Source organism: Crocodylus porosus, unplaced genomic scaffold (genome assembly GCF_001723895.1).
Source record: "Crocodylus porosus isolate Cpor-Errol unplaced genomic scaffold, CroPor_comp1, whole genome shotgun sequence".
NCBI classification, from domain to species: Eukaryota; Metazoa; Chordata; order Crocodylia; family Crocodylidae; genus Crocodylus; species Crocodylus porosus.
This window is the reverse complement of record NW_017728950.1, coordinates 32,702,330-32,726,989: the sequence shown is the minus strand read 5'-3', so window position 1 is coordinate 32,726,989 and position 24,660 is coordinate 32,702,330. Positions and strand designations below refer to the sequence as shown.

Here is a 24,660-nt window from a genome sequence, read left to right as displayed (position 1 = left end):
CTACATTGAACACCTTCAAGAGCAAACTGGACGCTTATCTTGCTGGGATCCTATGACCCCAGCTGACTTCCTGCCCTTTGGACGGGGGGCTGGACTCGATGATCTCCCGAGGTCCCTTCCAGCCCTAATGTCTATGAAATCTATGAAAGACTGAAAAAGTTTGATGGAGGGATCAATGGAGGAGACGTGGCTTATGCCCCTGCCTTAAGTGTTGCAGGCTGCTAATTTACATCAGTGGGGACATCTGGGGATTGGCTGTAAACAGCAGACCACACAGAAGTTAGGGGCTGTAAGGCTACCTAATTGTTATGACTTTTGTTTGACATTCACCCCACTCTGGACAATGTGCACAACCCCCTGTGCATCATTTAGTCCTACATTAAGAGCAAAATAATTTTGCTGGTAAAAGTACAAGTGATATGGCTCTGCCTGGGTAGAATTCTAGGGATTAAACAGGTAATCCCTCCCTTGCCCCTGGCCAGAGTGTGGGGCTGCCTCACCAGCTGCTGGCCCTGCCATCCCCCATCTTATCTTAACTAGCCCCTGGCATCCACTCCATTCTCACCTCAGCAATTTATCAGAGCGCTTTAGAAAGGAATCATAGAACCAGAAGGGACCTGTATGATCATCAAGTCTGGTCTCCTGCTATAGGCAGGAAGTGTTGGGCTCAGATGAGCTCGGCAAGGTGGGTGGACTGCACCACCTCTACTGGAAACACGTTCTAGATTCTGGTCACTCTTGCAAAGAAGAAGTTTTTCCTTATATCCAACCTGAATTAACCCATTGTTAGTTTATGCCCACTGGTCCTCATCTTCCCATGAAGTGCCCTCCTGAATAGCTGCTCTCTTAGTTCTTGATGCTCCACCCTGAGGTACTTGTAGGCAGCTATCAGCCTTCTCTTTCTCAGGCTGAACAGGCCCAGTTCCCAGACTCTGTCCTCATAAAGTCTACTCTCCACGCCCTTAATCAAACAAGTGGCCCTTCTTTGTACCGTCTAGAGCTTATTCATGTCCTCCTTGAAGCGTGGTGCCCAGAACTAGGTATGGTACTCAAGCTGAGGCCTCTCAAACACTGAACAGAGAGGGAATACCACCCTGGATCTATTGGCCACACAGCAGCTGATGTAAGCCAGAGTTTTATTGGCCCTTTTGGCAGCCTCGTCACACTGTTGGGTCATATTCATCTTGCAGTCTATCGTGACCCCCAGGTCTCGTTCAGATGTTGTGCCAGCCAATAGGCCACTACCCATTTCATAGTTGTGGTGAGGGTTCTTCCTACCCAGGTGAAGGACCTTGCATGTCTTCCTGTTAAACCTCATCTGATTTCGTTGTGCCCATAAGTCCAGTCTGTCAATGTCCTCCTGGATCTTTGCCATATCCTCTGGTGTGCCCATGTTTCTGCACAGCTTGGTATCATTATGCTTTCTATCCCTTCATCCAAATTGTTAATGAATATATGGAATAGCATGGGGCTGAGCGCACCGATCCCTGGGGGACCCCATTGGAGACAGCCCTCCAGGATGAGGCTATGCCATCAATCACTACTCTCTGGGAGTGGCAGTTGTCCACCCACCTCGCTGTAGACTGATCCAGCCCAGTACTCTCCAGTTTGTTAGAGAGAATCCTGTGGGAGATGGATTCAGAGGCTTTACTGAGTCTAAGTAGATGCAGTCAACCTCACGTCCCTCATCCAGATGGTTAGTGACCTGGTCGTAGAAGGATACAAGGTTCATCAGGCATGATCTGCCCTCAACAAAGCTGTGCTGGTTGCTGTTTAGCACCCCATCTGTTACCAGCTTGTAACTGATGGCCTCCTTAACCAACTTCTCAAAGATATAACCTGGGACCGAGGTCAGACTGACTGGCCTGTAGTTTGCAGGGTCTTCCCTCTTCCCTTTCTTAAAGATTGGTCCTCTTCCAGTCATCTGGGATCACTCCCAAGTTCCATGATTCTTCAAATAGCTTAGCCAATGGTGCTGCTATAAGTTCAGCAAGTTCTTTCAGGACTCTTGGGTGCAGGTCATCTGGTCCAGCAGACTTGAAGATGTCCAACCGTTGTAAAAGATTCTTCGCCTGTTCTGGGCTGATTTTTTTGCGTAGGTTGTTACCTTCCCCTTGTTCCCTGGGCCTCTGGTCAGATGAGCAGCCCCTGTTGGGTTTCAGGAATACTGATGCAAAGTATTTAATAGATTAATAGATCGCTGGAAGCGACCTCAGAATATTGAGTCCAGCCCCACTGCCCTAGGGGCAGGAAGTCAGCTGGGGTCATAGGATCCCAGCAAGATAAACATCCAAATTTCTCTTGAAGGTGTTCAGTGTAGGTGCTTGAGCCACCTCTGATGGCTATTCCAGACCTTGGAGGCTTGGACAGTAAAGAAATTCTTCATTATGTCCAGCCTGAAACGGGCTTGCAGGAGTTTATAACCTTTCAACCTTGTCATCCCTTTGGGCGTTCTGGTGAACAAATGTTCCCCCAGATCCTGGTGGTCACCCCTTATAAACTTAGAGGTGACCATCAGATCGCCTCTGAGCCTGCACTTTTCCAGGCTGAAGAGTCCCATAGTTCTCAGCCTATCGTCATAAGGTCTGTTTTCCTGACCTCTGATCATGCGCGTGGCTCTTCTCTGCACTCTCTCAAGCTTCTCCACATCCTTTTTGAATTGTGGAGCCCAAAACTGGACGCAGTACTCCAGCTGTGGCCTCATCAAGGCCGAGTACAAGAGGAGAATGACGTCCTGGGATTTGCTCGAGAAGCATCTATGGATGCAAGCCAGCCTTTTGCTCGCTTTACTAGCCACAGCATCACATTGAAGGCTCATGTTCATCTTGTGGGCCCTCCTGCTCACTGTCCTGTGCAAACTCCATGCTAACTCATGCACAGGACAGACGAGCATGCCTGTTTGCGCAGCCTGTTCATGAGTCTCCAGTATGTATTCAGGACTTCTGCCTTTTTGCATGCATTGACAGTAGGCTGCCCCTGGGTATTCAGTAGAGGTCCCAGAGTGGAGCCCAACTTTTTCTTGCTCCCTATGTATCTGTAGAAGGATTTTTTGTTGTCCTTTATACCAGTTGCCAGTTTGATCTCCAGGCCTGCCTTAGCTTTCTGTGTCTTCTATCTGCAAGCCATAGAGATATGGCTTTATTCCTCTCTGGTTGCTGAGCTGATCCTCCATTGCATATACACTTCTTTTTTTCTTTTTCAATAACTCTCTGATGTTACTGGTGAGCTAAGTGGGTCTCCTGGCTCTTCCTGCTTTTTGCCTATGTGGGGATGGCCTTTTTTTTGAGCTATGAGAGCTGTCTTGTTAAGGAAGCACCATTGTTCCTGCACACCCAGATAGTCCAAATGCTGGTTGCAGAGGGCCTCAGCGAGTCTCTTGAGTTTGCCAAAATTTGCCTTCTTGAAATTCAGGGCTTCTGTTCTGGTGAATAACTGCCCAGTCTTACGATGGATGGTAAACTTTATCAGGTTATGGTCACTGTCACCCAGAGTACCACCAATCATCAGGTTGCCTATCGTATTGGGGAGGCCCTTTGGCCAGCACTAAGTCCAGAGTGGCCTTGCCCCTGGTAGGTCCTTTCACAACCTGTGTCAGAAATGGAGCCTCTATTGTTGCCAAGAAATTAGCTTGTTGAACAAGCTTTAGTTAAAGCACCTCACTGCCATTTTGAAGCTCAGGGACACTGATATACGAGATGTGAAGGCTGACTGAAGAGCTCTAATTAGCATGCTCCACAGACTCAATTAATCAAGTCTGCTCTGACATACTGTAATTACAGCACGTTGGAGCAGCCTCTACACACATGTACAGGCACTAGGCCTGTGCGAAATGGCTAGTATTCGCCTTGGATTTGGATTTGGCCGAGTTGGTGGACAGCGATTCGATTCAGTGATTTGAATCACTGTCCCAAATTGATTTTGTTTTTTTTTAAGCACTGGGATGCTGGAGCCAGGTGGGGCAGCCATTGGCAGGGCTGGAAGAGCAGATGGGATCAGGGTGGGGGTGCTCTGGGGGCCTGGGGAAGCAGGCAGGGGATGGGGCCTGGCATGGGTTCTTCCTTTGTCCCCACCCCCCTCCTCCAGGCCCCCTCCTACTCCCTACTTATTGGCATGGAGTCTGGGTCCAGCTCCCTGCGGCAGCAAGCAGGGACCACCTGAATCTCCTCTGAATCTTTTCTGAATCCATTTGGATTTTTTTATTGGTCTCCCTATTCGATTTGGATTCTCCTTCAAATTGAATCGGCAACAAAAGCTTTGCACAGCCCTAAAAGGCACCCAACAGTGTTAACAATGCTGAGCAGTAGGTACCTATACCTTCAGCATAAGAAGTTCATAGATCACATTGATTGGCTTGAATTATAGATGAAGATCAGGAAAGACTCCAGACAGCAACCTGGTCCAAAGTGTGTTCTAGATCTTCTTGCCTAGCCCTGGAATCCAGGCATATTTTAAGGCTGTTTCAAGAATATATGTATATTTACTAAATATACCTGCATATATATCATGGAGTTGTTAATAAGACATATAAGTAATATTGTGTGTGTGTGTGTGTGTGTGTGTGTGTGTGTGTGTGTAAAACAAGCCAGAAAGCAAGGAAGGTGAAAGGAAAAGAACACAAATTGCAATGAGCAAGTGGATGCCTATGGTGCAGTTGTACCAGAAGGAGCACTTTGCAGCCTGGCCTGTTTCTACTAAGTAGTAATTGGACTATTGAAAGGGATGTTAGGGCTATGCTGCAGATTTCTGAATAAAGCATGTAGTCTGATCATTGTCCTCTCAGACCTGCACTTTGTCACCTATCAGCTGGAATATATTGTTTAGTCACTCAGACATTCTGGCACTCAGTTAAGCAGACCAGGAGCCTATTCCTGTTGGTGGGAAACATACCATGCACAAGTGTGCTCCAAGTGTGCCATATCCCTTTGGCAAGCAGCAGGAAGAGTGTTTATCATGCACAACACATGCACATGTTAGGTTTGTAAATCTGCATACAAGACAATAGGCCCTCTGGTGTGCCAAATTAATAGCTGTCAAGGTTTCTAAGTGGGAAACTGGCCTGCATGGAGAGGTATATGCCCAGCAAGGACATAGGATTCATTGATTTGCTTTTTGCATCCTTTTATGTTTAATGAAATTGTTTAGTAAGGAATTATTGTGGGCCTATGGGATTGCTCTGGCAGGCTATTTTGGCCATGCATTTTGTGCCCCTGGGTTAAAGCTGCCCATCCCTACTCCACGAGGCAGCAAATTCTGTGCTGAGCCTGAGGCACAGGTTCATAGATTTTAATGTATTTTTTTTAAATTTGTTTTTCAGGGACCAGAGTGTTTTGGCTCTGTCGCGGGGGGACACGTTCGGTGGCTTGGGGTACAAGCCTAGGAGGCTAGAGCTAAGGGGCACAACACCGGGTATTAGTAAGACTCCAAGTGTCATGCTAGGGATTGAGACACGTTTGTAGTAAAGGCCAGCCATTGGTTCAACCAACAGGTCCAAGGCAGATAGATCCAGAATAGCAAGGCTTTAAAACATTGTTGCTGGGACCAGGTCCCAGGGAAACTGGGTGGGTTTTCATAGCCTTCTCCTCAAGGGCTGATGGCTCCTACTGGTACCTCTTTTGGGCAGCTGCTGGGTTGTGCTGCAATCCAGGGCTTAGCCCACAGGTGTGGAAGACCTGGGTTTGACTCCTAGGAGTCCTGGTAGGTTGGCTTTTTAACTACAAGTTAATATTATCACTTCTTACTATTGCACGCTAGAGCAAGGTGTACTCAATATAGTCATGTAGCTTACAAAAAAATTGACCCCAGGTAGAGTCTGAATTAGCACTAACACAAGGAGGACATTCAAGAGAGGACACCTCTCTGAAAGTCAAGGGAGAAATGATCCAGTGCTGTGAATGGCTGACCAGTGAAGCTGGGGGATGAGTTCAGTGTAATGTATTCTGGCCTTAACCTTGAATGGAAAACTTTATACAACATGACTAAGAAAATTTCTGATAAGCTCAGGACTGAGTTATGCTAATGGGTAAATGGAAGTGTGGATACTGCTGTGAAAGGAGCAGGGGAATTTCCAAGAGTGGCTGCTAGCAAGAGGACACAATTTTAGACAGTGGGATTGTCTGAAAAAGGATTGAAGGAACTGTAGCCAGAGTTCAGAAGATCAAACTAATTCCTTTTGGGCACAGACAGAACTGACATCCTTCGAGCAATCAGGCCCCTGAAAGCCCTCTACAGCTGTGTCATAACACATGGGTATGGCTGCAGGATGCTTTTAAAATGGTTGTTCATGTGAAAAATTAATCCTGGTTAAATCGGGTATTACATTAAGGCACTCAAAATCAGAGCACCTTAAGGAGCTTGTGTTTCCTCCAGGGTTAATTTTTTTATGAAGAGGGGGGGCTGAGCTCTTGCTTCTGGCTGCTGAATGGCCAAAGCAGGGGGAGAGGACTACCCTCAATACCCCAGTTGGGGTAGCTGGGGGTGGGGGATGGGGAGCTGTGAGGTGAGGGGGACCCTCCAGCTCTGGGCATTCAGCAGCTGGGATCTCCCTCCCCTTCCTCCTCTCCCTCCCTTGCTGATAGCCCCAGAGCCTGGGGGAGGAGCAGGGCTGGGGAGAAGGGTGGCCTGGGAGGCTGCTGAAATGCTCCCACCTGCTAGCTAGAACCAGTGCAGGCAGGCTCCCATTCCCACCCCTAACACAACAATTGAACATCAGTTGGGTGGGGGCGGGGATGTCTAACTCATGCCACTTTATGTAAAACACTGAGTTAGAGTGAGCCCGTACCACCTGTGTGCATACTTCACAATTGTAAGAACTACTTCACCGTTAGGGCGGGTAGGATCTGGAACCAACTTCCAAGGGAAGTGGTGCTGGCTCCTGCCCTGGGGGTCTTTAAGAGGAGGCTTGATGCCTACCTAGCTGGGATCATTTGAGCCCAGTTTTTTCTCCTGCCCAGGCAGGGGGTTGGACTTGAAGATCTATAAGGTCCCTTCCGACCCTACTGCTATGATTCTATGATTCTCCTCACCTTTTTCTCCTCTCTTTTTAGTGTCTGTTCAAGAGGACCAGGACTTATTTGGGTCACAGGAACAAAAGTGGATGAGAAAAATTATTCTGCATTGCTGTGATACCACGTTCTATTGCAACAAACAACCAATACACTGCAAGTCTCATATTTTAGTCCAGGGCACCCCCATTCCTTCGTGGAGATTGGATTGCATAGTCTAAGAGGCCCCCACCTAGTCTTTTGTTCCTATATTAAATTGACTGGTGCTCACTACTGCTATGACAGGGCTCCTTTGGCCTTGATACTTGCACTGAACCTATGATCAGGTGTTTCAGACAGCACGGTGACAGAGAGGGTGGTTGCATGGTATGCTCAGCTAGGATCAGCCAGCAGCAGAGTTAGTTGTGAGGGAGCAGCAATATGAAAGTCAATGAGGAAGCCACTTCCTGTCCCATTTTGGCATGCATGATAGTCTAGAGCTGAATTAGTACACATGAAGGGGATGAGGTTCATGGAGAAGACAAATCAGGGGAATACAGAGATGCCAGATCACTCTAGATCAGGACTGCTCAATGTTATGACTCCAAGGGCTAGATAGGAGACCCAGGGCCAGTCCATCAGCCAGATCAAACCCCGTACTCTAGGATTAGGCCGTGGGACCAAGCACCTCAGCCTCCCTGCCCCATGTCCCAAGATTGGTCCTCAGGGGCCTGGCACTGCCCTCTCCCACTTTAGTGCACCAGTATTAGGCCCTGGGAGCTTGGCACCACCATTCTCCCTTCCCCACATGCCAGGAAAGTGTCCTGAGGCCCAGCACTATACCACCTAGGTCTGCACACTGGGATGAAGCACCTGATCCAGTATGCAGGGCTCAGGGCTCCTCATGCGTCTGGAAATGTGTCAGCAGGGAAACGATACCACTAATTCCCTGCTGCCAGATTTTCAGACCCATAGGGAGCCCCACAGATCAGATGACGTGGCAACATGGGTCAGATCTGGCCTGTGGGCCAGGGGTTGAGCACCCCTGCTCTAGGCTGAATGAAGTACCAGTATTTAGGGTCCACATATAATTTTAGGGAAGATGCAAAGATTTTGGGTGGGAAATCAAATACTAAATCAGTAGAGAAAATACTGAATTATTAGAGAAGACACTGTGTGAGGCATGGAAGAGGATGATGAGTCATTGGTACTGCATTGTAATGGATGAAAGGAAGAGATTATATCTGGTTTCAATGCTTTCTGTTCATGGACTTCTTTTGCTCCTGAATTTGCAGCTCTTGTACAACACTGTTCTTTTAAGTGCAGATGTATAGAGTAGAGTAGCACAGGTGCAGTTTACCTTATGATGCTGGAACATTAGGCATAACTTAAGGGCCAGGTACAGACGTTACACTTTTAGTGGTATGCGTGATCAGAAGCTGGTCTATACCCATAACAGAACTGAAGCTCGGCACACATAGACTGGTTTAAAAAACTAAGATCTGCCTCCTCCCCCTGCCCCGCCCACCCCATCAAAGGACAAATGTGCATTGTGTTCGCTACCAATCTAAACCATACCTCCTATAGAAAACTGCATAATTTAGAACAATTCTGCCTCAGGCATTTTGAGTGTCTGCAGCTAGCCAAGCAGTTCAAAAGGGTGGAGAGAAGTTGGGTAATAAGCCACTTTGCTTTTAGAGGAATGTTCATATTAAAAAGGAGACCAAAGCAGAGGAGCATGGCAAGCATAAGAAAAGAGATTTAAAAGATCATAAGCATCCCAGGAGATGAGCATAATCAGTTTGGGAAAGGAAAAGCTAAGCTACAAAATAATCCCTAGGGCATTAGCAAAAATGACAAGGTTCTTACTCTCAGTTTTTTACATACAGTGCTGTCCATGTTCACTGCTGTCCATGAATGTGAACCTGGCAAGTTCATAAGATTTCTTAGAAAATCTAAGGGAGAGTTTTCTTTCAATTAAAAGCTTTTCTGGATGCTTAGTGAGTTTCCAGAACCAGGAGATCTGCTTATATTTCTTGTTGCAACATTTTAAATTCCTTTTATCATCCTGAAATGGATAGTTCAAACAACCTTGAGAAAGAAAAGAAGAAGAGAAGGATGAGAATGGCCTGATCTGATGCTGTTTGAAGTCAGTGGAGATTTTCATTGGGCGATGGGTGCAACTGATTCAAAATTAAATAATGATCATAGGAATTAGCCAAACACATTTGTATGTCATTAATTGGTTTGCTGCAAGAAATACGATTTTAGTAGAATTATGTTTCACTTTTATAAATTAGGCTTCTTCAGTTGACTTGGTAAACGCTTCCTTAATAGTCTATCAAAATTATAATCAGAAGTCATCTGTCAGTTTATATACAGGCCCAGATATAGAAAAGGCTGAAAGTATTTGTTGTTTATAAGAATATTAACTGATCTGTTAAATGAAACAGCATTATTCACTTACATTTGTATGGGGACCTCATTCATAATTTTTACTGAAGTAGCTAAAGTCTGAAAGGATCACAGACCTAGTTAAAGCCATAGTGGTCAGAACATTCTGCAGGTGAAAAGTTACAAAAGCAAGACATGGATCTACAATGTTTTGAATTTTTGTCTTGAGCAAATATACTGAAGCATCTTTAAATCTTACTAGGATTTCATTGTAATGCTCTTGGTATGTCTTGGAAGTGACATTTTAGTTCAACATTTGGATGTAATTTAACATGTAATCAATTGAAGTATTCCAGTTAATGTTCTCTTTCACCAAAAGAACAATGATTCACCTCTGGATTCATGTTGATTAGGCCCAATGAATAACATCTACTAAGTCTTTTTTGGTTACTTTATTGGCTTTGTTGATAAACATTGGGTTGTTCTATATTTAATTGCAAGTATATCTTATTCCATCAGCTCCTGAGTCGAGGATATCAGTTAGATTTTTTTATCTCAGGCAGAGAATGAGTAGATGTGGTAATATATGGCAGAACCATTTGAGGATAGGTCAGTAGTTTTCAATTTTTCTAAAGTCAAGACATCCCTGCTTGCATGCAAGGCACCCCTCAGAAAATGCCTGCTCTTGGTTTTCACTAATTTTTTGACTATGGAAAAATAATAATGCAATTCTTCTGTTGCAAAGAATTTGGAAAACCCACAAATCAGAATGTTTTGGACGCTATGGATTCCTATTTGAAATCACTGGGTTTATCTTGTGAATCATATGTAGGGTTTTCACACCTAACAGTTGCATGGCACCCTTAAAAGGATTTCATGGCACCTAGCTGAGAGTCACCGGTATAGGCAAATACTGCAACAAGTGATTCACTAATATTCCTTTATATTTCACTGCCTAATTTGTGTTAAGTGTTCCTATTCCTTTCCTGCCTGGAAATATTTTAGGGAGTGGGCTTATGAGCCAAACAATAGATGATATTCAAATATGGTAGAATAACCATGGGCACAAATATCAAGGGTTTAGTTATTCTCATTGCAACCTTGATTCCAGCATTTATAGCCTTCCCTTTAGGGAACAGATTTATTTCAAGTATCCAAATAAAAGGACAGCCTCTGAGCAGCCATGTCTGCATGCCCAGAGAAGGTACGAGCTACCTGCATCCTTATTCTCAGTTGGCAGGCTCCCTGACCACCTGGTGAAAATAATGAATGCTACTACATTTAGATTTCCTGCCAGTGAGTTGCACTGAACTCTCCATGTGCTGTTTAGACACAGAATCAAAGTACTCTGATACTGCAGAGTACATTGGTCAGATGGTGGAATCCAGGCAGAAATCATTCCCCTAGTATAGCCCCTTTGGAGACAACCCTGTGCTTCATTCTGTTCTCAGTATTATCGCCCAATGACTGGATCTGTTCTGAGTGTAAAGATAATCATGAAAACACAGCAGACATTGCTAAGTGTCTCATATTTATCCTGCTATAAACAGCCTACAGATGTTCTGAAAATCACACCTGTACATTTCCACTACAAACCTACTACATAGCTTCTTATCAGACTGAGATCCATGAAGTATAACATCCTGTTGTAGAGCAAAGTCATACTGCACTAAAGACACACACAAGCTAGGAAGTCAAATCTTAAAGTCACCACCCAACATAGTCCACATTGCACATACTGTATGTGGTATTTTAAATTAGAGTTAAGTGTGTCTCCATAATCAAAGCACTCTGTGTATTTCCACATACAAACAGATCAAATAAATATTATCCTAGAATATCATTTATATTAGCCTGAGAGGGGGACAAAAATGGAAGAACAAAAGTCGAATCTCCAGGAGAGCTAATGCGGGGCATGTTTATCTCATCTGAAAACAGAAACCCAAATGCTTTTCCAACTCTGCAGATCGAAGTACCCTAATGGTGCGGTATACCAAAAGAAGACCCTAGTACTGTACTTAATATAACTATAGGCACCACAGTTACAAGCTTGATTTTTAACTCCTGGCTAGAATAAAAATCAGTATGATCTTTGTTCCATGTCCTGCTTGAAATCTGAAAGCTGTAATTGCTGGCACATTACACTTAGTTTCATTTCTTTCCCTGATCTTTAGGAGATTCCAACTCTAGAGACGCTGTGTGTGAAATCTGGAAAGAAATGTGGTGCTTTAGCATTTATTTTTGGCAGTAATTTTCATAAGTTTGTAGTCATTCTTCAAGGATCTAAAAGAGGCACTTTTAAGGTAATGGATGAGAAGTAGATATATTCTCACCACAGCTGTTTTTTGGCAGTATAGTATTTTACAGGCAGCCTATGTTCACTTATCCCTGGCTTATCAAGTTAATCATTACACCATAATACTCCACAGTGTGTAAGAATACATTACACAGTCTGTCAGCCGTGATAATGATTCACAAGGGATAGCGTGCTGAATGAACCCGTTCGCTGTTATACTACATAGCCAACACTTTTATGAGTTGTGTGGAAGTAACTTAAGTACTCCTTCCCCCAGACAAGAAAAATGTTGTGGTGTTTTTGAGAGGAATTTGCGATGAGCCTACTGGACTGGTATAAAGTTGAGGCACACACTTTGTGCTATATGTCAAATGCTTATACAGCCGGGTAATGCTCATGTAAAACAGCCCCTCCCTTTCAGAGGAAAATCTCATCCAGTCACCACCCACTACAACTGCAGGTCTGTTTGGATGAGTTCCAATCAGGAGAAATCAGACTACAGGTCTTACAAGCAGTATTCTGTATTCCCAGCAGCTGCCCCAAGATTAGTTATTGAAGCAGAGCAAGATACGTCTCCCATCATATTGACTTTATGTTTTGGGGCCTCAAACACACAAGAGAAAGAGAAAGAGGAGTTGTTTGATTAATTTTTCACCTGTCTCAATGACTGGAGTGACAGACAAGGTCCTTTGGATAAATCTAATATCTTTTATTAGACCAACTTAAATAGTTGGAAAAAATTCTTCTTAGCAAGGTTTTGGGCACAAACATTCTTCACCAGGCTGAGAAAGCATCTGGTCAAAGCAATCAGGACTTGTGGTAGAGGTGATCTCTTCTATTAAACCAACTAGATTTTTGCAAACTAGATTTTGGCAAATAGACTTTTGCAAGCTAGTTGGTCTAATAAATAGGATTGCTTCTACCACAAGTCCTGATTGCTTCTGCCAGTAGGTCAATATATGGCTACAACCTGGATATCTGCAGGTGGTTTGTGCTCTTCTTGGATGGAGTGGTAAAGCAGCCAGCTTTGCCCTTTCCTCCCTGTTCATGTGTACTTCACCAAAACGTAGGTGAAGTATTCACACTTTAGGCCAATGGGCTAGCCACTAGTCCACATGTTTGTGGTGCAAAGAAAGATTTAACATGGGTCACTACACCAACACATGAGAATGTAAAGGAGTCCTTTATGCTGGGAACAATGGGGTTAGGCCATGTATGGAGAGAATAGCATCATCAGTAACTACACTAGGATTTTTGATGTTAGCCTCCCTGATAACAAACAGGTGTTGTTGAAAACCTTCTGCTTTCAATTCCAAAAGTGGCTCCATTTCAGTAGCAGAGGAACCAGTCCCCTTACAATACATGTCATGCCTCATTCCTTATTCATTTCTTATTCCTTATGCCTCATGCCTTATTCAAACTATGTATAGGTATAAATAACATTGTGGGGGTTAATTAGGACCTGATGCTGTCACTTCGGTGGAGCAAAGTTCACTCTTTTTGCCACTGATATGTAATGGCTACTCTTGGCTGAAACCGGAACTGAGCTGGGGATCTCCACACTGAAGCATGAGTTACTACAACGTGAAATAAACAGGAAGACTGTGGAGTTAGCAGCTGTAACAGTTTTACATCCTCCAAGACTTTGTTATGATATGCACCACTTAAGTCTCACCCATGAGTACAAAACACGACTCTAGTTGTACGCAGACTTTTGTGAAGTTCAGTCATCAAGTAATACTTTATTCTCTGAATAGCTCTACCTTCTCAGTGGAAGTATGTGCAAAGTAATGTAGAAATCAATGTGGTTAAGGGTGACCAGTCTGACTCTTAGTTTCTGCCACAGTTTCAACTTGTTTGGGCCATAAAAATATTAGGATATTTTTAGAACAGGAACCCAGTCATAGGATTACTTGTTTTCAATAATTTACATGTGTAGATTTGCATATGTAGATTTGTTTCTTTCTCAGCCATTTGACACTTGACAGTGAAGTGCAGTAATTCCATAACCACACAAAAAGCAACAGGGGCCAAGAAGTCTCAGTGACTCACTGATACTTCCCTAGGATCACAGGCCTACCACTCTACACAAGTACTATCAGACCTTCTAATTAGTATGTATTTAGGTGAAATTTGCACCCTGTGCCATGCCAGAGCAAACGGATATAGATGCAACCCACATTATATAATGGTGCCAGTGGATTCATAAATATGTTGGGCTCAGTGGCTCTGTCCCTGCCCCTCTTCTCACTTCACATTCTAGTTTTCCATGTTCCCGAAGACTGCTATTGTGGAGTTTAGCTCCAAGACACATGGAGCCTGTAAATAGTCTCTTCTTCCTGTCCCTATCTTGGCAGGACCACATCACTGCTACAACTTGGCCTTTCTTCTATCAGAAGGTGGAGATCATAGACTGCTTCAGTATCCTGTTGTGGTTCCTAAATGATGGTGCTTAAAAAATGGGACAGAAGGAAAACTGAATGCATCCAAAGTCTTAAATACTAAAGTATATATCCCATCTGTATTGTCTGGAGGGAAATGGCAGCTCTTTTTCTCCATGAAATAGTGTAAACCCAGAATCAGGCTGGAAGACTTGAAAAAGATCAAAAGGGAAAGTGTACTAGGGTCTGATGCAGAGCCCATTGACATCAGTGGAAGGACTCTGATTTGCTTCAACAGGTTTTGGCTCAGAGCTTGAATGCGCTCTCTGTCAGCTGTTAAGGAGCATCATCCTTGCTGTGATGTTTCCTAGAAGAGCAGAAACTGCCTGGGGAGAGAGCCCAAAAAGAGATACAGAAGCCCAGGTGCAGGTTACCAGGGCAACAAGCCAGAGGGCAAATTGGCCTGCACCTGTACCTGGTCAGCTTGTTAGAAATGGAGTATTGTTAGAAATGCACAGCTTGCATCTTGCACCCGATAAGAAAGAAACACTGTCAAGGACTTTTTCCTTGCCCAGCCTTGCCACAGCTCTTCTTATACTAAATCGCAGACTCTCCCCCAGCTTCTCCCTAGCCTTTCTCATACAGATTACAGAAGCTGGAATTCAACTGACTGTGTCCTTGAAAGGGGGGGGGTTTAAACTCTTGGTGACCTATAGTACTCTCTGAGCATGCTCAATTAGCTGATGCATATTTACCTCTCCGCCCTGCATACTTAAGTAGTTAATTATAATATACATGCGATGTATGTAGTGATGTAACCACATGTATGCTTGTATGAAACGGAAGTGAGCTGTAAGAGTTCCTGTTTCTGCACACGTGCCCAGGAGGAAACAGATAAATACAGCCTGCAAAATTCCTTGATGGGTTCAGAGTAATCTGAGTTTTTGACTCTGCTCTGACCCTATTTGCAAATACACCTTTTGTGCCATCTAATGAGTGTGTGTCTGTGATTTTGGTGGCCTCCAGAGAAACGAACCGCTTTAAGCATCAAGCTGACCAGAAGGGTCAGGGCCCTGGGCCCATATAAACCCCCCAGGCTGGAGCTAGGGAGGGCAGTTCCCTGCTAGCAGCTAGAGGGGAAGGAGCCTCCAGGGAGGAAGCACCCAGTGATGCAGCAACTGCCTGACATACTGCACCTAGGGCTAATGGGGCTTCATGAGCTCCACAGGTACCCTTGTCTCCTAGACACTTAGTGCCGGGGACAAAGTTAGATGCTTTTAAAGGGGCAGAACACACCCTGGTCTTGTGTATTATGTTATAGCCCGGAAGTTTATGTTTTGTTTGTTGTTTCATAACCACTGGTGGTTTGGGAGAGGCTATTGGGGAAGGAGGAGGCCTCATTGGGGGCCCACTACAGAGTGGGGACCCTGGCACCAGAAAGGGCATGGTATTTGGGGGTGCATAGACCCTGGTGCCAGAGAGGGCACAGCATGAGGGCCTGCAGAGAGCCCAGGTGCCAGTGAGGCACAGAGATAGGGCTGTGGAGAGCCCAGAGAGAGGAGAAGGGGGCCAAATCACAGGAAGGCCTGGACAGGACAACATCGGTGCCATCTGTGAGGCTTGGGGTGTGGTAAAAGGTTGGTTGGAGCCATGCATATAGCCTATAAGGCTGGGGTGTCCCGGGACATCTATTTTGCAACGGGACCCACAAGGGGTCTGGGACCCACAGGGTTCAGGGAAGCCCATCAGGACTGTGCCTCCCTACTCAGTACAATTACATCAAGATGTGGCAGGTGAGAATAGATGGTGCCCAGCGGGCCAAATTTGCACGGTTGAGGGGGCCTAGGGGTAACACAGCAATCCTTGAGGCCCCCATCCCGTGACAATTGCTTCTATCAGTATGAAGTTTAAAACCCTCTCCATAGTGTATGTTAGCTCTGACTATTCCACATCTGGTTAGAACATGGAGACATGCAGAACTGGAAGGAACCTCCTAGGAGAGTCTAGTCTCTTTCAACTGCAGGCAACATGTCGTATCATTCATGATATCATCCATTTCACAGCTACCTCTTAATCATTGTTAAGGGTTTTTCTTGCTTCTGCTTTTCCAATGCGAAAGCTATTCTAGATTCTCACTCTGCTTATGGTTCGGAATGTCCTTCCTGTGACTATTACCTAAATTTATTCCTGGCCAGTTTATACCCATTTGTTCTTGTGCCAACATTGTCCCTAAGTTTAAGTAATTCTTTTCCCTCACCAGTGATTACAGACAAAAATCATGTTCTCTCTTACCTTTTGTTTTGCTAAAAAAGACAAGTTCTTTGTCACTTCATGAGATGTTCTTGTGAAGGACTGGAGGACGCTCATCTGGGGTGTTCTCTCAACCATGAGCATGGGACTGGCAGGAATAGAACCTCCACACTACTGCGGGGGCTCCCAGTTTGCCCCAGATCAGTCTTATCACCTTGTCAGGTGAAGTGGATTGGCAGGAATCCACAGCCAGGGCAATATCCGGGGCCGAGCGCAAAACCGAGACAGACGGGGGAGGTGAAGATGGAAGACAGCAGGCAGGACAGATTCTGGGGATGTGTGACCTGCGACTGACTCCCCGGGAGCAGGGTAAGAGCTGATTGGGTCTTGGAGGCTCGGAGGAGCCCTCACTAAGAGGGAGAAAGAAGAAAGGAAGAAAAAGAAAAGGAAAAAGTGAGAAAAGATGGTGGGGAAAAGAGGCAGATGCCCCTCACTGCTTGTCCATTTGTTTTTCTTTGGAGATGCTGATTACCCACTGTGGGCCACCAATTAAGCCAGGCGTGGCTGCGATAAAGGAAAAAAAAGAGAGAGAGCAACACTGGAAAGAAAAACCCTGTTCGCTGGTGGCATCACAAGTCAAGTGTTATGGGGGGAGGGAAGGAAGCTGAAACCCAGTGGAGATAGAGAGGGAAGAAGCCGACATTCTCTGGACTGTACCTTCTTGTTTTCATTTGTTTGCATTGACTTATTAACTGCCACAGGCTGCCAATTAAGCCAGGCATGGCTGCAATTAGCAAAGAAAAAAAAAGGGACTTCCCGTTTGCTGGCAGAGGCAGAGAGTCAATGCCGGCGAGGTGACAAGCTAAGTCAAGGGGTCGTCCAGGACTCGGCCTTGGAGAGAAAATTCAACGTGCCCTATAATAAAGAAAAAAGGGGAAAAAGAAAAAACCTTTCCAAGCGGTCCTTCTGTCATTCCCTCCATTTATTTTGTTGGCACAGAGCTCGGGGTATGAATCAGCAGTCAGTATGGTGGAGGCAGTGTCATCACCACGCCTCCCTTTCGTTAACAACTAAAAAAACCCCATCGAAGTTGTGGCAGGCAGGAAGAAGGAGAGAGAGAGAACAAGAGCCCCACCCAGACTGACCAAGGGTCACGGTGCCCCTGGAGAAGACTGGTGAATGTCAACCGGATGTAAGGGCATGCGTCCATATCCAATGACTACCCGACAGTTCTCTGTTCTTTCATCCTCCTTCTAGCCTTCTCTGCACCTGCTCCAGTCTGAATTCATAGTTCTTGAAGATGGGTGACTGGAACTGGACATGCTGTTTCAGAAGAGGTCTCATCAGAGTCTCTTACAATGGCATGAATACTTTCCTACTAGAAATCTCTCTCCTGATTTTTCTAAGGCCATGTTTGCTTTTTCCACTGTTGCCTCACTCAGGTAGTCATAGCTAAAAGTCATCCAACTATTATACCCAGATCCTTCTCAGTTATTTCTGAGTGGTAAGCTCCCAGCTCATAGCAGAAATTCTTGATATCGGTCCCTAAAAGCATGACCATGCATACTGTGCTATTGAATTTCATTATGCTTCAATTACTCTGGTCCTCAAGGTTATCCAGCTCTTCCAATAACATTCCAATCCTCTATTGTATTGGCAATGTCTCTAAGCTGGGTCTCATCAGCAGATTTCATTTACACAATCTTATTTTTTACACCAAGGCTGTTAATTAAATTATTTAATAGGACTGGCCTCAAGACAAATCCTTGAAGAACTCAGCTAGTTTCCTCTCTCCAGTCCAATACTCCCTATTTCAGAACTAATCATTGCATCTACTCCTTAGCCAACTCCTGTTCTAATCCCCATCTCTTGTAGTTTAAATAATTTTCCATGTGACACCATATCAAATGCATTGCTAAAGTCAGATTAGATAAAATCCAACACATTTCCTCTGTCTGAATTATCTGTTAATCTTATCAGAGAAGGATATCAGTTAGCCTAGTACGATCTGCTTTTGGGAAACACATTTTGCATTTTATGCCATTTTCCATTCACTTTCAAGTCATTAATTATTATTTCCCTCAAAAATTGTTCCAAAGCCTGGAAAACTATTGAGGCCAGATTAATGGTTTGTAGTTGCTCAACTATTTTTTTTCCCTTGATAAATGCAAATGCTATACTTGTAGTTCTCTGCCCATATGGTACCTGTAGTGGGTCCAGTGCTGGGGTAGCCAAGTCACCTAAGTCCTGCCTTGCTCATTCCCTCTGGCCTCTCAAGGTCCCACCCTGTTGTCTTTCCTGTCATGCCTTGATGTTATGATTGGACAGGGAGGCTGCCCCTAGAGTCGAGGATGGAGGTGTTGGGATGTTGCTTTGGGCCTTATGCCCTTGTCCAGGCTGAAGCCCCCTGGCCTTCGCCCGCTTTAGTCAAACAGGGTCCCTCTGTCTGCTGAGGGTCACTGTATCAGGACCCTCAGCTCTCAGGCTCCAGCTCCAGTCATGCCCTCTGTGGGCTCTGAGACCCTCAGCCCCTTGTCTGACCCTCTGCAGACTTGCACCCCCAGTCTTTGCTGTCTGACAGCAGAGTTCTGCCAACAGCAGCATTCCCCCTGCTTCAAAGAATCCAGGACCTGGGGTGCCCTTGGCACCCTGTTCAGTGGCCTACTCTGCTCTTACAGCCACAATCTGATCCTCTGGTTTTTAAAATGCAAACGACAAAATACGAGCATCTGCTCTTAAACAAAAGGTTCCCCAACCTTGGGTGAACACCACTGTGAGAGGCATCCCAATCCTAAGGGGCTCTTTCCTCACGTGATGTAGGGTTTGGGCTACCAGGAGCTTGTGTATCTCTAAGATTTACAGCTGATGTTTGTTATAGGTTTCTTTTTACTAGCTTATCCACCCGATCTTTCCTGCCATGACTTGGTGTAATAAAAAAAAAGGAGGGAGGCTAGTAATTCTACTATTATCTTTTCCTTTAGCTAGAAGTTTTCCTGATTTTTCTGCGCAGCTTTGGCCCTATTTAAGTTTGACCAATAAGCTGAATCTGGCTGGCTGGGTACGGTCAAATTACCCCTTTCTTAGCATAAATATGTTTCCCAGAGGGTTGCAGGATTCTGAGTGTCTGTTTTCACAAGTGCTCTTACCAGCAGTACCCTCACTCACAGTTGGATGTCTTCTTTGGATTGCAGGCTCAGTGTTGGGATGATCATCTGTTTTCCAGATCCCTTTAGTTGTCTCTCTCGGCTTCTTTTCCTTGGGTAAGTATGGAGACTCGGAGTCTCAAAGGGGGAGAGCATCGTGCCCTCATCCCTTTACCTCTCCCGGGGTGTTGTTACACGCTCTTCTTCAGTTTAAAGGTTTTTCTTGTGGGTTTGTGTCCATCTCCTCATCACTCACCTTCACTTTCTCCCTCTCGCTTCTTCCCTCTCTTCTGGTTGCTGCAGGGAGCGGCTTTTGAGTATTCCTTGTCCTGTGCCTGGCCAACCAGAACCGGCAGGAACTAATAAATTGGGGCACTCCTATCTTCTGCATGTCCGGTTCTCTGGTGTCCATTGGGTTTTCTGGTGAGTACTTGTGCCTGGGGCACCCGCCCCAGCACTTATTTTCTTTGGGGTTTCTTCTTATTCATTCCCCTGAGCTGGCAGCACAATCTTTGCTGCCACAACCACTCTATGATAATGCTACAACATAGGCCCAAAATGATGGTGCATGGGTTGCCTTCCAGCTCCCCAGCAGCCTGGAGTTTTTTCTCCTTGGTCAATCCACCCCCTCCCTGGAGCTCTGCTCTCTGTGGCATGCAGGGCTAGACTGCCTCTTTGCCTCAGGCCCTGGGCTTATACCCCTCTCTGGGTCACCTGACACACTACTTCTTTCCCTAGGCCTGTCGATCACATGGTTTTACTGTGCTGGCCACCCCGAGGCAGGCAGCCATTATTAAAAGACTCTCTGCTTCTCTCAGTTCCTCCAGCAGCTGGAACCAGCCAGCTTCTCCCTGGCTCCCTCTTGCCTCCAGTAATGGGGTAGGGACCCAATTACAGTACGATCCCTCACTTAACTAATTTATTGAACATATTTGCTACCAGACCTGCATTTTCATGAACAATTCTTTCAGAATTCTGGGATGCAAACTGTCAGGTCCCCTAAATATGAACTCTTTCTGAATTTTGTTCACACCTCCCATTTCCAGACTTCCATTACTGCTGACTGCCCTACCTTTCCCTCCCAAACAAAAACAGGGCTCTTAATTGAGAGCTGAGGCCAAGCATTCATTAAGTCTTTGGGCCATATTTAGACTATCTTTAATGTCTATGTAGGGTATGTGTAGATGACACGGGAGTTAATGTAGAGGGTCTGAAAATTTTAACACGGCTTTTTTTTTTGGTGTGGTGTATTTTTGTTTGCACGACAAGGCATTTGTGTTTGCACAAACGGCGCTTTTGAGCGAGTTAAGCCTCGTGTCATTTCAGTAGGGGAGTCAAATACCAATTTACTCCCTAAAATGTCTTTCCTAATGTATTAGAGCTGGAGGTGCATGTAAACCACCTGGGCACCCCAGCCCCCACCCCCAGATTCTCACTGGGCAGTCCTGACTCCCATTGGGAGTCTCCCCTGGGCACGGTCATGATCACCCTGAAATCCTTGTTACTTGCACCCGCCTATGTTCAGTCAGTCTGGTCTCTCTCCACCAGTACAAGATCCCAAAGACCCCATCCCAATCCCAAAGACAAGCCACTTGAATCCTCCCCTCCCGTTCCTTTCCCTTCCCATCCCACCATGTTACAAATATATGTTTTTCTTTCATTTACTATAGCTGCTATGATAACTGCTATGATATCATAAAATATTCAGGGTTTAAGAGTACCAGATGGGTAGGTGAGTGTTTGTTACCACCTGTTTGATTGGCGATTGCTGTCGATCTTGGTGGTGGTGAGTTTTTCTGGCTTTTTTTTTTGGACTGCATTTCCCAGCATTCCCAAGCTCATTGAATCTTCATACAGTTTCCAATGGGGGCTTCTATTAGAAACCTCCTGCTCCCTGCCCAGGTACACTATCAATCTATTTGTGTAGTGCCACATATGAAGGTGTGCTGTGAATTGTTTTATGAATGTTTTTGGAATGGTTTTGGAAATGTGGGTTGCTGTTTGGCTTGGTTCCCCACCTGCCTAGCCCACTAAGAGCTATAATATAGTTACCCTTCTCACCCACATTGGGGGAGGGGCTCATTCAGTTGTGGGTGATGGTGCATAATGTCCCTCTCCCCCTAACCACTTACAGTCTGCAAGCAGCAAACCCCTAGCCTAGTAGATTTCCTCCCCCTTTCCCTGACCATATTCCCTTCCAATCCCCCATCCGCAACATGCCCCTGTAGACTGGCACACATTTAAACTGTAAATAGGCAGTGTCTGCTAATATACCTGGGGGAATGGTCACTGTCTCCTCCACACTGGGTGCATACTGTCCTTTCTCCATGAAGCCAGGCAGAGGGAAATTTCTGAACACGTGTACACCATGCGCACTGCCAGCCCACCCAGTATAAATGTTCATGAACCAGCCTTGGTGGTCCACCATGGCTCGCAGGATCACGGAGACATATCCTTTCCTGTTTGTGTAAGTCCTCCCACACCCTGCAGGGCACAGCACTGGGATGTGAGTGCTGTTTAAAACCCCCATGCAGCTTTGGAACCCCTTCTCATTAAAGCCATCTATGACTAGCTGCGGATTTGCCAGGCAGGTAACTTTGTTTGCAGCGATCTCCTTAAGCAGCTGGCATACCTCATGAGTTGCCAGCCCAACCATGCAGGCAGCCATGCCGAACTGGTTTGCAATGTAGCAGAGGCTGGATGGGCTGGCCAGTTTCATGATGGCCACTGCAACCCTCTTGTCTGGTGGAATGGCCTGACACATGTTAGTGTCCTGCCTTATGATGTGGGGCCCCAGCATTTAGACAATATAATAGAACGTCTCCTTTTTCATTCGGAATATCTCCAGCCACTGCTGGTTGTTCTAAGTCGTCAGCACGATTCGCTCCCACCAGTCCGAGCTGCTCTCATGGGCCCACGCCATGTGGATTCTGGTCCTCCTTAAATTTTTCCACAGATCCTAGTCAAATTCCACTTCTTCGCTTTCTACTGTGTATTCCAAGACCTCTGGGTACTTGTATCTTCTTCTTATCATTAATGCCGTTAAACCAGGAATACAACTTGCCACTGAACACTGTAGCACAGTTTCTATTCTTCTCAAGTATTCTAGCAGTAATCCCCAGGTAAACTGCATTTGCAGAAGCAGTACTTCCATCTCCTCCTCCTCCTCCTGCTCACCCATATCCTCCATATTCTCCATGTTGGAGGACTCTTCACTGCATTGTTCTCCATCATTGCCCCTCCATTTTCCATTTTGCCCCTCTCTGTCAGCAGCAGTTTCTCATCTGTCTACATCAAGTGGGGGCCAGGGACTGTAGGGTGTTGTGTGGTCTGGACCTTGGTGTAGCTGCTTTTTCAACGCTTCACCCCAGCACCCTGGAGCATTGGGGCTTTTGCACATCCTTCCATGCTGAGCTTAGCAGCCATTGGTGTTCTGATGTAATCAAGCTTGCAAACAAAAAATATTTTGCCTACTTCTCTCCTAGTAATGTAGTAGGCTACTCAAAACTTTTGGCAGCTGAGTTGGGCCATTCATCTCCACCTGAGGGGGGGCCTAGGGGACCGTGCCTGGGGGGCCCCACTTGAGGGGGCTCTTTTGGGACCATGCTTGGGGGTCCCCCCTTGACCCAGCCATCTTCCTGCTGGGACATGTTCAGTAACCAGGAAGAGGGCACAGGATGCCTCCCTCCATCCCTTTCCCTCACACATCCATCCACCCACCTACCTGGGGGCTCCTCCCTCCCTCCCTTGCAAGAAAATGCTGGCTGCACACTATCACTGGCCAAGCATTTGACTTCCCTCCATTTGATAACAGTCTACCTTGCAACTTTCCAGGAATGCCATGATTCCATAAAAGTTGTGCAATCATCAGTAACCAGGAAGGGCCAGTAACCAGGCTGGCTGGCTGGCTGCCTGTCTGCCTCCCTCTCACCCTTCTACCATGCAGCCCTCCATCCATCCATATCAAGGGACCATGGGAGCATATTGTGAATTTGTGTTTTATCCTATTGCATTGCATTTGCTGGCAATGGCTGTACTGTAAAAAAATGTATTCACCAATTGACTACCAACGCCATTGCTGAGTTAAAAAAAATGTCTATACTGTTTTAGCTTTATTGTGATTTCTCAATCGAATTGATTGCAATTCAGTTTATTGTGAAAAAAATAAAGATGAGGAACAAAAAATTCTGATTTGTATTTGCTCCTGCTTGATTTCAGGACATGGACCTGGGAGCAGGGGAGCAGTTTGTAGCTGGCCAGGGGTGGGAGTGAATGCAGAAGCTTTGCAGGCTGGACACAAAACTGGTCAGGGCCCGTATTTCAGATTGGTTGGCCTCCCCTCCAGGCACCTCAGTAATGTGTCAGGGGATAGCCATCTGCTGCATAACATGTCTGGCCTCTCTATAGGGAGCAGAGTGCTTTTTGAAACCATGGGCATGGCTAATTAGCATGAGATCTGCTTAGCTGAGACCCATCTGACGAGGACATGCCAATACTTAGTGTAGGAGAAAGAGGTATTACAAATTTCTTGAATTTGGATGAAAAGAAGTTCTCCCACAATGATGCTTTCTTTGAATATGCTTGATTCTGGAGGGGCCTCGAGGCAGCTGAAGAGATTATTCTGGGCTGCCTTGGGCAGTGGCGACACGTAGGGGGTACATGTGCACCCCCTTAGAGCACTGGTGCACCCCCTGACTGGCCACATTCACCAATTAGGTGATGGCCGGCGGGGCAGGTGGGAGTTCCAGTGCCTCCCCTGCAAGCACCAGATTTAAAAAAGTCCCCATCTTTAAAAAAGGGAGGAGGGAGGACCCGGGCAACTATAGGTCCATCAGTTTTACCTCAATCCTAGGGAAACTCTTTGAGAAGATCATCAAGGAGCTCATCTGCGATGGGCTGGCCTCAGAGATGATGCTCAAGGGCAACCAGCACGGTTTCATTAGAGGCAGATCATGTCAGACCAACCTGATTGCCTTTTATGATCAGGTCACGAAAGCACTGGATGCAGGTGTTGCCGTGGATGTAGTCTTTCTGGACTTCAGCAAGGCCTTTGACACCGTTGCCCACCCTATCCTCATTAAAAAATTGTGCGACTGTGGCATTGATGCCTACACAGTCAGATGGATTGCAGATTGGCCGAAGGGTTGCACTCAGAGGGTGGTGGTGGATGGGTCATATTTGACCTGGGGAGAAGTAGGCAGTGGAGTCCCCCAGGG

General features: G+C 45.8%; 1 long non-coding RNA gene across 1 annotated transcript; it reads left to right on the top strand.

Annotated features, from left to right (window-relative positions):
* Nucleotides 1–10,443: 10,443 nt before the first annotated feature.
* Nucleotides 10,444–23,621, top strand: LOC109323302. Its single transcript, XR_002104602.1, has 3 exons — nucleotides 10,444–10,457; nucleotides 13,442–13,446; nucleotides 23,413–23,621. It is a non-coding gene; the product is annotated as an uncharacterized LOC109323302 (long non-coding RNA).
* The last annotated feature ends 1,039 nt before the right edge of the window (nucleotides 23,622–24,660 follow it).